Below are 12,117 nucleotides of genomic sequence, written 5' to 3' on the forward strand. Positions count from 1 at the left end.
AGAGTCAAAGGACATCTTTTCTTCCCAGGGGACCATCTCATCTCAGGTTTCAGCAGCTCCTCCTTCAAGGTGAGTATATCACCCAGAATGAGAGGTGAATGATTCAAATTAATGTCTTATAATTCACAGATTATGCGTCTAAAATCAGATGCCACTTCAACCCTTTTCTCCCTCATTCCCCATTTTAAGGTCAGGACTGGCCTAAAATTGGTCACTTAAGAAGCTTAGTTTACAGAAATTAAGAAAACATCGATCACATTGTTCCTTCAACTCTATACTACCTGTTTTCTGAAATTTGAAATCCCATCTGTATTTGGACTTTCTTCTCCCATACAGTTGAAAATGTTTACCTGAGAGTCTAATCACTATAGCAGTGGTGTTCAGCAGGGACAGAAACAATTTTGCCCTTAAGGGAACATTGGGCAGTATCTGGAGACATTTTTGATTGTCACATCTGGTATGTGCTGCTGTCATTTAGTGCTTTGAGGACAGGGGTGCTGCTAGACACCTTTCAGTAAGTGAAAAAGCCTTCCACAACAAAGAACTTCTGGCCCAAATGTCAACAGTGCCACGGATGAAAAAACCTGGACAGTAGGCATCTAAAAAATGAAAACCTTCCAAAATAATTTTAGTAATCATCCACTTTTAAAATATATTTATCATTTAATAATCAAAGAAGAATTCACTGACCTAAAAAGTATCTGTCTATAATGTTATAATGTTCTAAGTCAAATACTTTGGAAAAAATAGTACAGGTTGTGACAGAGAAGTTCAATAAAATCATGTTCTTGGCAGGAATTCTATTTTAGTTCAGAGTCATTCATAGGATTTGTTAGATAAGAACCATTTTAAAGCAATGAATTACAATTGCTCAAATATATTCATTTTATCAGAACGTATCTTTAGCTGAACATTGTGCCCTTTTCAAACTTTTTAGACCTAGGCATTCAAATTCCAAAAATATCATTAGAACCTGAAGCAGGTCAGATCCTGAACATCTAGATAACTGGCCTATAGATTTTTCATTCATGAACAATCAACTGCAATTCTCTTGTTATAGAGTTTTGTTTTTTTTTTTGCGGTACACGGGCCTCTCACTGTTGTGGCCTCTCCAGTTGCAGAGCACAGGCTCCGGACGCGCAGGCCCAGCGGCCATGGCTCACGGGCCCAGCCGCTCCGCGGCAGGTGGGATCTTCCCGGACCGGGGCGCGAACCCGTGTCCCCTGCACTGGCAGGCGGACTGTCAACCACTGCGCCACCAGGGAAGCCCTAGACTTTTGAAAAGAGTTTTTCAGGACCAATAACTTAGATATAATATTGAATTCATCCTTTTATGAAATAATAGATTTTCAAAAATATGTTTAAATATTCCCTTGCCAATCACTTTTCATATCCTTTTTTCTCACAGCAACTTAATCATATTTCTTTTGTAGTTTTTATGGAACTCAGGTAAACAGACAGAAAGAATCACAAAGATTGGCACTAGTTTAGCCCTCTCCTCTGAGGACTAATACATTGGCAATGATTTACTTAGTCTATGTGCTCCTATCCTGTTCTGTCCACCATCTCTCTACACATAAATACAATTTCAAATTGACTATGTTCTTTATTCACTTGCCTTAATTTTTATAGTTGAATCAGATTCTTTATTGTCTACATAACATCTTGCTTAGCATTCTTTGTTTTGGACATTGGTAACATGCCATATGAGATCCTCTGTTACTTATTTCTTTTCTCAACTTTATTATTCCAATATTCATATCCTTTGTAATTTCCACAACTCCAAGCATAATAATAATATTTTAGGAAGCACTTCTGTGACAGACAATGCGTTTATATGCCTTCCATAAATTATCTATTGTATTTTTTATGAGATAGACAGAATGAATTTGAGATTAACATATGAGAAAACTGAGATATTGTCTTACTTTGCCCATTTTTAGATAGTCAATGGCTAAACTGGATTGTGAACTCAAATCTATTAGGACTCAGTATACTTCATATAAATATAAGTATCTAATTTTTCTCCCAGCATTAAAAAGTAAAAGTCAGAGAACGGATTCAGTACAGTCACAGAAAATATGCTCTCTTCTATTGATATATTAGCAATAACAAATACTAATAGGTGCTAATAAACATGCAGCTTTAACATCTCTCTACAAGTTCACATATACCCTAATAAGAAGCTCTTAGTTCTACTAGTAAATATATCATCAGATGACATATATAAAGGATCCCCATATTTCTAAAAATACCCAATTTTGAGTATTGTTTTCTCTGCTCCTTGTTGTGGATTTAGAGTCCAAGTCACTACAGATCAATGGAACAGGATAGAAAGCCGAGAAATAAACCCACACACCTATGACCAATTAATCTACAACAAAGGAGGCAAGAATATACAATGGAGACAAGACAGTCTCCTTGAAAGCTGGTACTGGGAAAACTGGACAGCTACATGTAAAAGAATGAAATTGGAACATTCTCTAACACCATACACAAAAATAGATGCAACATGGATTAAAACCTAAATGTAAGACTGGCTACTATAAAACTCTTAGAGGAAAACATAGGCAGAACACTCTTTGACATCAATCGCAGCAATATCTTTTTGGATTCACCTCCTAGAGTAATGAATGGGACCTAATTAAACTAAGCTTTTGCAAAGCAAAGGTAACCATTAACAAAACGAAAAGACAACCCACAGAATGGGAGAAAATATTTGCAAATGATGAAACCGACAAGGGATTAATCTCCAAAATATACAAATAGCTCATGCAGCTCAATATCAAAAAAACAAACAACCCAATCAAGAAATGAGCAAAGATCTAAATAGACATTTCTCCAAAGAAGACATACAGATGGCCAAGAGGCATAAGAAAAGATGTTCAACATCACTAATTACTGGAGAAATGAAAATCAAAACTACAATGAGGTACCACCTCACACCAGTCAGAATGGCCATCACCAAAAAGTCTACAAACAATAAATGCTGGAGAGGGTGTAGAGAAGAGGAAACCCTCTTGCACTGTTGGTGGGAATGTACATTGATACAGCCACTATGGAGAACAGTATGGAGGTTCCTTAAAAAACTAAAAACAGAGCTACCATATGATCCAGCAATCCCACTCCTGGGCCTATATCCGGAGAAAACCATTGTTCAAAAAGATACATGCACCCCAATGTTCATTGCAGTGCTGTTTACAATAGCCAAGACATGGAAGCAACCTAAATGTCCATCAACAGAGGAAAGGTTAAGAAGATATTGTACATATAGACAATGGACTATTACTCAGCCATAAAAAAGAACGAAATAATTCTATTTGCAGCAACATGAATGGACCTGGAGATTATCATTCTACGTGAAGCAAGTCAGAAAGAGAAAGACAAATATCATATGATATCACTTATATGTGGAATCTAAAAAAAAAAAAAAGATACAAATGAACTTGTCTACAAAACAGACTCACAGACTTAGCGAACAAACTTATGGCTAGCACCGGGGAAGGGTGGTGGAGGAGAGAGAGACTGGGAGTGTGGGATTAACATGTACACACTGCTCTATTTAAAACAGATAACCAACAAGGACCTACTGTAGAGCATAGGGAACTCTGCTTAATACTCTGTAATAACCTAAATGTGAAAATAATTTGAAAAAGAATAGATACATGTATGTGTATAACTGAAACACTTTGCTGTACACCTGAAACTAACACAACATTGTTAATCAACTCTACTCCAATATAAAATAAAAATTAAATAAATATAATAAACAACAAGGTCCCTGTATAGCAAGTTCCCTCTCCCTGTATAGCAAGTTCCCTGTATAGCACAAGAAACTATATTAAATATCTTGTAATAAACTATAATGAAAAAGAAAAAATAAATATCGTTCTAATAAAAAAATATACTCTACTATACTCCAATATAAAACAAAAATTTTTTAAAAGGCAAACGTATAAATCTAAAGCAAAAAACCATAATAAATTGTTCTTTTCTTGCCACTATATTGACTGAAGTTATCCTTGCTATAGTTCAAGGGAGTCAATATATACAATGCCTTACCCCTTCTCTGAGTTCAAAACCCACTGAAAGAGAGGAGTCAAAAGTATCACGACTAGGGCTTCCCTGGGGGTGCAGTAGTTGAGAGTCCGCCTGCCGATGCAGGGGACGTGGGTTCGTGCCCCCGTCCGGGAGGATCCCACGTGACGCGGAGCATATGAGCCCGTGGGCCGTGGCCGCTGGGCCTGCGCATCCGGAGCCTGTGCTCCGTGACGGGAGGGGCACAACAGTGAGAGGCCTGCGTACCGGAAAAAAAAAAAAAAAAAGTATCAAGACTAAAATGTCAGCATTATTTCTGATAAAAGTTAGGTTAAGAAGGTGATATTTTTCTGCAAGCAAGTAAGCTTACTAATGCTCCTCCACAATATTGTAACCCCAGTCCACAAGTTAGAGCTTATGCTCTGTACCTAATGTGAATATTCATAATGTGAATTTAGTTTGTGAAATTCCTGTATGTACCGAACATTAGCAAATACACCTTGCAAAATCCCCCTCCACTCCCACTGATTTTAAATGACAGTAGTAATTGTATGTGCCTCTGGATGATACAGCAATAACAAAATTTGCTAAATAACATAATAAATATAAAGTAATAAAATTTGCTAAATAAATGTACTTTACAAAATTTAGGAGTCAGCTTAATAAATATCTCTTGTATCTGCTACTTGCAATCTGATCGATGCTTTGAAAATATGAGGATGATTAGGAATTAAGTTCTTGTACTAGACAAGTTTACATCTAAAAGGTGACCATAGATATGGGTCTCTAAAAATAAAACATACAGAATGTGTTGATTACGAGAGGCTAATTCTGTCTGTGGAGATTCAATGAAAAGTTAGGTAATGAACGGATTCTGGTGCAGCCAATACCATGTTCACAGGCAGAGAGATGGCCCAATGGCAGTCCAGGAGTAGGGGGAAAATTAGCGTAGTTTATGGGGTCAGTAAGAGCAGTGTCTGGGTAGGAAACATTTAGTCATCAATGGGTATGAGTGGAAGATATCTTTCTAGTTGCGTTCAGACTACCTCCTTTCATTGTCTCTTCCCTCTAGCTTTACCAATTTACAGGTGTTCCTCAAAAAATCCGTGCTGTTTTGCCTCTTCAATATTTCTGCATTAATTTTCTGCTTGTTTGTAAATATTCTGAATTTTTTAGGAATAGTTTTAGTACCATTCCCATCCTTGGAAATACTAGACAAGATGACAAATAAAATTTGGGGAAAGTACTATGACAATCTTTTATGCATTTAGAAAAATCATTTCATGTAACATTTTATTTAATCTTTCATGGACAGATTTTATTTAATCTTAATGGACAACCGTCCATGAAGTAGGCATTTATTTTCTGCACACTTAGAAATACACAACTGTAATATCTTTGTATGGTGACAGACGATAACTAGGCATATCATGGTGATCATTTTATAGTGTACAGAAATACTGAATCATGCTGTTGTGTACCTGGAACTAACAATGTATTGTATGTTAATTATATTTCAATTAGCCATAAAAAGAAACGAAATTGAGTTATTTGTAGTGAGGTGGATGGACCTACAGTCTGTCATACAGAGTGAAGTAAGTCACAAATACCGTATGCTAACACATATACATGGAATCTCAAAAAAAAAAAAAAAAGGTTCTGAAGAACCTAGGGGCAGGACAGGAATAAAGACGCAGACATAGAGAATGGACTTGAGGACACAGGGAGGGGGAAGGGTAAGCGGGGATGAAGTGAAAGAGTGGTATGGACTTATATATACACTACCAAATGTAAAATAGATAGCTAGTGGGAAGCAGCCACATAGCACAGGGAGATCAGCTGGGTGCTTTGTGACCGCCTAGAGGGGTGGGATAGGGAGGGTGGGAGGGAGACGCAAGAGGAGGGGATATGGGGATATATGTATATGTATAGCTGATTCACTTTGTTATAAAGCAGAAACTAACACACCATTGTAAAGCAATTATACTCCAAAAAAGATGTTAAGAAAAATAAAATTAAGATATACAGTATAAAAACATATGTAGATACCGGGAAGAAATGCATTAAAATGCTAATGATGGTTATCTCTGCGGGATGGGGATTATGGGTGATTATTAATTTTACTTCATGTTTTTATGTATTTCTAATTGTCTGCAATGAACATGTATTGCTTGCAAAGTTAGAAAGAGAACAATAAATGTCATTTAAAAAAGAAAAAAAAGAAATATACAACTGAGACTCACAGTTAAAGCAAATTATTTCATGAGCTAACTCATGAATTATACGGTTCATATTTAAACTTTAAATCTCACATAGTCTTCCAGTAGAAAAAAATGAACTTCCATTAAAACAAAACTCCAACAGAGCAGCGGCACTTGCCCAAGGTATTTGCTCCTTTTTAATCTCCTGCTGTCATTAACTCACCAAAATTTAAATAGAAAGTCAAGTTATTTCAGATCTATTTGAACACTTTTGCATGTACTGGGGAAAATATGAGGATGCAAGCCAGTTGAATTATAAATTTATTACTTTGAAAAAGAAAAATTATTTTAATCCCTGCATTTAAGACTGGCATGCTGGGGCTTCCCTGGTGGTGCAGTGGTTGGGAGTCTGTCTGCCGATGCAGGGGACACGGGTTAGTGCCCTGGTCAGGAAGGCTCCCACATGCCGCAGAGCGGCTGGGCCCGTGAGCCATGGCCGCTGAGCCTGTGCGTCCGGAGCCTGTGCTCCACAACGGGAGAGGCCGCGGCAGTGAGAGGCCCGCGTACCGCAAAAAAAAAAAAAAAAAAAAAAAAGACTGGCATGCTGAAATGAATATTATACTCTCAAAATGGTACAACTTCATGTGCCTAGGCAATATTTTCATGCCCATTGCCAAGAAGAGTATATATTTAATGACATAAGAATTGTTAGTATTCTAAACCCAGAAACGTCAATATATCTAAATTTTTCATAATTTTTATTCTATAAATGCTAGCACACAGTGACTTATATTTAAATGTGTTATAATCATCATCACTAAGTAGTATTTTTTATTTAAAGTCAATCTCTTTTTTCTAACCACCCACACCCACCATTCATTATGGATTTTGCATGTGGAAGACAAATTCAGCTTATTTTTGATTTTAAATATATTTAAGAGGAACATAATATACTCTTTAATAATCCATTATGCTTTTATTGTTTAATGGACTTATACAAATATTTTATATACTGTACTTCAAACTCTTTTTGGAAGCAAATGATTTGTAAATTAATACATCAATATAAGTAAACTATAGCATGAAAACCAAGCAGACCCCCTGTTAACTGAAAGTTAATTTCTATAAAAAAAGTAAAACATCTGCTAAATTTTAATAGTGTTAACGAATTACTCATTCAACAAATATTGGTTGTTCTACTATGTGTCAAGCACCATTCAGGAACTGTTTTTCATAGACCTTACATGGGAATCAAGGTGGGAAATAAATCCTGCTGCTCTCAGGTTAGTTCTGAAGACAATTTCAAGTCCTTAAGGACAAGAATCACCAGAAGAAATGTCGCTGTTATAATGAGACTGGGCCAGATAACAGAGAATATCACTGTCTAATTTGGTGGATATTAAAAGAGGGAGCTGGTGGGAATGTTCAGTTTTGAGTTGGAAGAGATTTGCTATAAATCATGTTTTGTTTGTACAGATGAGACACACAAGGATTTTACCAAGAGTTAAATGAGATGAAGCAAAAAAAAAAATCAAATTGTAAGTACAGAAAAGTTCTCATTTTTCATGAGTATAAAATCATCTGGCTGAATAAATGCCACATGCCAGAAGTTTTGCTAAATGAGTTGTTTCTGACAAGACTCTGCCATGATCTGTCGTCAAAAATCCCTGGCCTTATGGTAATAGGTACCATAGCTGTCCCTAAACAGGAGATTTAGAAGGAAGAAATTTAAGTGGGACTATGTTTTCCCAAAGACACATGATATCCAGGTTGTCACAGAGCAAGTGAGCAGAAATGTGCTGAATGCTTACTGACAGGTGGGAATATGACAAACCTACTCAAGGACTACCATGGCTCTGTATGCATAAAGATCTTACTTTAAGTAGGAGAGACTCTAACTAGCGAAAGAATTTTAAAACCTCATATGTGATAAGAGGATCATACCAGAAAAAACATGTTTTAAGTCACAGAGAGTTTTACAGGCTGTGGACGGATCTGGATTAAATGGTTTTGGTTAGACAGAGATGAGGCATTAGGTGGATATTTTCACAGGTGTAGGCAACAAGTATGTAATTAAGAGTGATAAAGTTCTCATTACAACGTAAATATTAACAGCTGAACTCTAATGTTTAGAGATGGGATTTTGATATATTACTGATTTCTCTGTAACTAAAAATTATTTAAGAATATTTTGGTAGGAAAATGTAATTATAAGTAATTACTATGTAATATCAAGTAAAATAAATCAGAATTAAAATAATATGTAAATGTTATATATAATATATAAATATATATAAAATATACACATATGCAATCTGCAAATTAAATGCTAAAATGTAAAATTATTACCTCTGGGTGTGTGGAGTTAAAACATTCGGTTTTATATTATTTTTTACACCATATTTTAAATTTACCTACTCTCAACTAGTATTGCTTATTCATAAAAAGTCAGTAAATCAATGATTCTATTTCTTACAGCAGGCACAATGAAGTAAACAGAATTCTGTCTTAATAAGCCTTTTTTCTCTCTGTACATAGTATCAATACATGTCTTAGAAGTAACCAGCTTTGTATTTAGAATTTAAATGTTAAACAATTTCAGCCACCAATAATAGACGTACCTTGGAAAGAGCTTGCATGGAGTAATATACTGAGATCAAAATTTAGGCTTTGTGCCTTTTTTTCCAACAGAGAGACAATTTCTAAGAGCAAAATTATTGTCTTAAACTTTGGCGTAATCTACAACATCAGCAGTTCTCAAGCCAGTAGTATCACCTTCACCTGGGAACTTGTTAGAAAAACAAATTGCCAAACCCAAACCTGATACTGAATCAAAAACACTTGGTGTCGAGACCAGCAATCTGTGTTTTAACAAGCAGTGCAAGAAATTCTAAATTACGTTAAAGTTTCAGAATCACAATGTATACTACAGAATACAAATAGTTTCAGCAGCTTTCACCTGTCTAAATTCACAGGAGGAAAGCTCAGTAAAGTTGGTAACTTATGTCAGATGCTACCTTGAGTGCTAAGGTCTAAACTTTTTTTTTTTCTGTTTTCTCCAAAAGCACTTCCAATCAAATAAGATAAATTGGTATTTCAAGTACTAAATAATTTTGACCAGAGAGATTACACATTTTAAAAACTTTTTTTTTGTTTTTTTAGCTCTCAGCATCAGGGCTTTATTCAACCAACCAAAACCAACAACCAGGAACCATCATCACCTTAGCAGAGCATGGAAGGCTCTGTCTAATCAGCAAGCATGGAAAGAAACAGATCAAGAAATCCAACACCTAGAAGTCTGTCTTGGAACAATCAGAATATTTAAAATGATGATTAACTCAACAATTCTCTCACTTATTCCTCACACATGAAAAGTCAAAATATCACTTGGACCGCTCCGGGTTTTGAGTGAGGACGTCGATGGGCCATAACAGACTGGGAAAATATCAGCAAGACACACAAACAAGGTAAATAAACTGGAAACTCACACAAACAAGGTAAATAAACTCACACAAAACTCACACAAACAAGGTAAATAAACAAGGTAAATAAGCTCAACAACATTTAGGATAAATAATTGAGCTTGTCTTTTTCCTCAGGAAAAACACCCCACCCAAAACCAAAACAAACACAGTAGGAACGAATTCCAAAGCTGCGTTGCGGCTCCACACTTAGTATGCATTTACACTGGAAGAATGACTAGTGATATTTTGACTTTTTTGTTGTTGTTGATGCTAAAGGAAAGGAAGTTGGTTCTTTCAACACCCAAACCAGAGCAGAGAGACAGCAGTAAATTACAAACGTGGATGGAATAATATCCACAGGACGTGGACGTGGGGGGGGGTAGGTATTTGTGCTGTTGCATTGGCAGGAGAGCTAAGCAGTCTTAAAGAACATTCTAGGCTTCTAGGTTTGCCATGAAGGGGTATCACAAATCCCAAGGCCCACCACCTACCCTTTCTCCTCTTCTCCGAGGGCACCTACCTTATGGACAAGCTGTTTGCGTGACGGCTGGGGGACAGATTCACAGAGTTCTGTGAGGGTCTACTCCCATCTTGCTTGGTGTGGTGACGAACAGGAGCCCATGTGTTTTTGCTGATGGAGTCGAACCGGAATCCCCAGGGTCTTTTAAATTGTTTCACCTGATTGTCGGTTCTTTTGGGGAGAGGCAAAGGAGTTGAAGTTTCCTTCTACCTTGCGATGTGGCTATGTGTCGCACTCCGTTTCAAAAGATGACAACTGCTGCGTTACTCCTAAAAGTCCACCCACCTCCACACCGAGAAGGACCCCTACGACATCTCCATGGTAGAGTCCTGTGGCCGCGCATATCCGCCGCTGTCCTGATACATTCCTGCTCTGCCCGGGCTGCACACCTGGACGCTGACATCTGCAACCTCTTGGGGCTCTAGCGATCTCACCATCACCACGTGCACAAGTCCAAATTGGTCTCCTCTGACGTATTTAAAACAAACCCCTGGAGGCCAGGCCTCTGCCCCAGAATTCTGCATCCGCCATGTTTTTATAAACTGAGTATCAGGAGGTATCGACTCCCCTTCTCCTATGATGACACCTTCAACAAAGGACACAGAAGGCACAGTGAGGTTTGGCCTCTCTTAGTCGTAATAGGCGCCAACTGCTTCTTGTAAGTTCCGGTTGGTGTCATGGGCAGGAAATGGCATAGCCGGCCGGGTTGAGCTGGAAGCCAAGCAACTGGTGAAACCCAGAGATGAGCACGTCCTCGTCAGTGGTGCCAGGCAGGTGAACTTCTGCAGCAGCTCGGGGTGCAGGTCCATGTCCTCCATGTGTGGGGCCGGACACTCGCTTCCCCGCATCCTCACAACCAAGCCGTCGCTGGGTCCGGGGACCGGGAGAAGCTGCTGACGGGGGCCGAGACGCTGCTCACCTGACGTAAGCCCCAGCGTCTCGCTGCCTCATGCGGTTAAATACTCAGCCACGCACGCACGCACTCACTCACTCTCGTGCTTTCGCCCCTCCCACCCCCAGTCTCCCACCCTCCCAGCTCCACAGCCTCCGCTGACTCCGCCTCCCCCCGCGCCACGCCCACTGGTAGCAGAGAAGTGAGAGCATTCAAACAAATAAATGTCGATATGCGGAACATGTAAATCCAAGAATCCAAATGAAACATCAAAACTACAAATAGGGGCTTCCCTGGTGACGCAGTGGTTGAGAGTCTGCCTGCCGATGCAGGGAACACGGGTTTGTGCCCCGGTCCAGGAAGATCCCACATGCGGCGGAGCGGCTGGGCCCGTGAGCCATGGCCGCTGAGCCTGCGCGTCCGGAGCCTGTGCTCCGCAACGGGAGAGGCCACAACAGTGAGAGGCCCGCGTACCACAAAAAAAAAAGAAAAGAAAAAGAAAAAAACTACAAATAGATATGCAGAGAGAACATCTCAGGATTAAATAGTACAAATACCATGTATAAACTGCAAAACTCGAGAGGCCTGATAAGGCCATCCTATACAGAGCTGTTAATGGTTTGTGAATTACAAACAGGAACAATGCGGAGGGTTCTGTGAAAGGCCTTCCAGTTAAGCTCACCTGAAATCCTTTTGGGAAATTGGCAGAAGCAAGTAATGAATAAATAAAATTTAAATACTCAGTTAAGCTAATCAGGTCAACAGAGAAGCCAGAAACTAAAGCAAACTCCAGCAACTGGCAAAATGATGTACATAAAAGGCAGAAGAGGCTAGAGTCTGTCTTATTTGGAGACCACATGCCCCAGTATTATAAAGTGCCCTCATATCACCAGCACCTGGGGCCCCTTGTTCAAAGGAGGCTGCAAATATGAAACATATCTTCTTAAAACTAAAATATTTGATGGGGCATCTCAATCTTTTTTGACTAATTACTGTTTCCTG

At 38.5% G+C, this 12,117-nt stretch overlaps 1 pseudogene across 1 annotated transcript; it reads right to left on the minus strand.

Moving 5' to 3' along the window:
• Nucleotides 1-10,145: 10,145 nt before the first annotated feature.
• LOC309827422 (protein ILRUN-like) lies at nt 10,146-11,041 on the minus strand (annotated as a pseudogene). Its single transcript has one exon. The product of its transcript is annotated as a protein ILRUN-like (transcript).
• Nucleotides 11,042-12,117: the final 1,076 nt, after the last annotated feature.

The sequence above is a fragment of the Grampus griseus genome, assembly GCF_964374135.1.
Source record: "Grampus griseus genome assembly, chromosome: 9".
Taxonomy (NCBI): domain Eukaryota; kingdom Metazoa; phylum Chordata; class Mammalia; order Artiodactyla; family Delphinidae; genus Grampus; species Grampus griseus.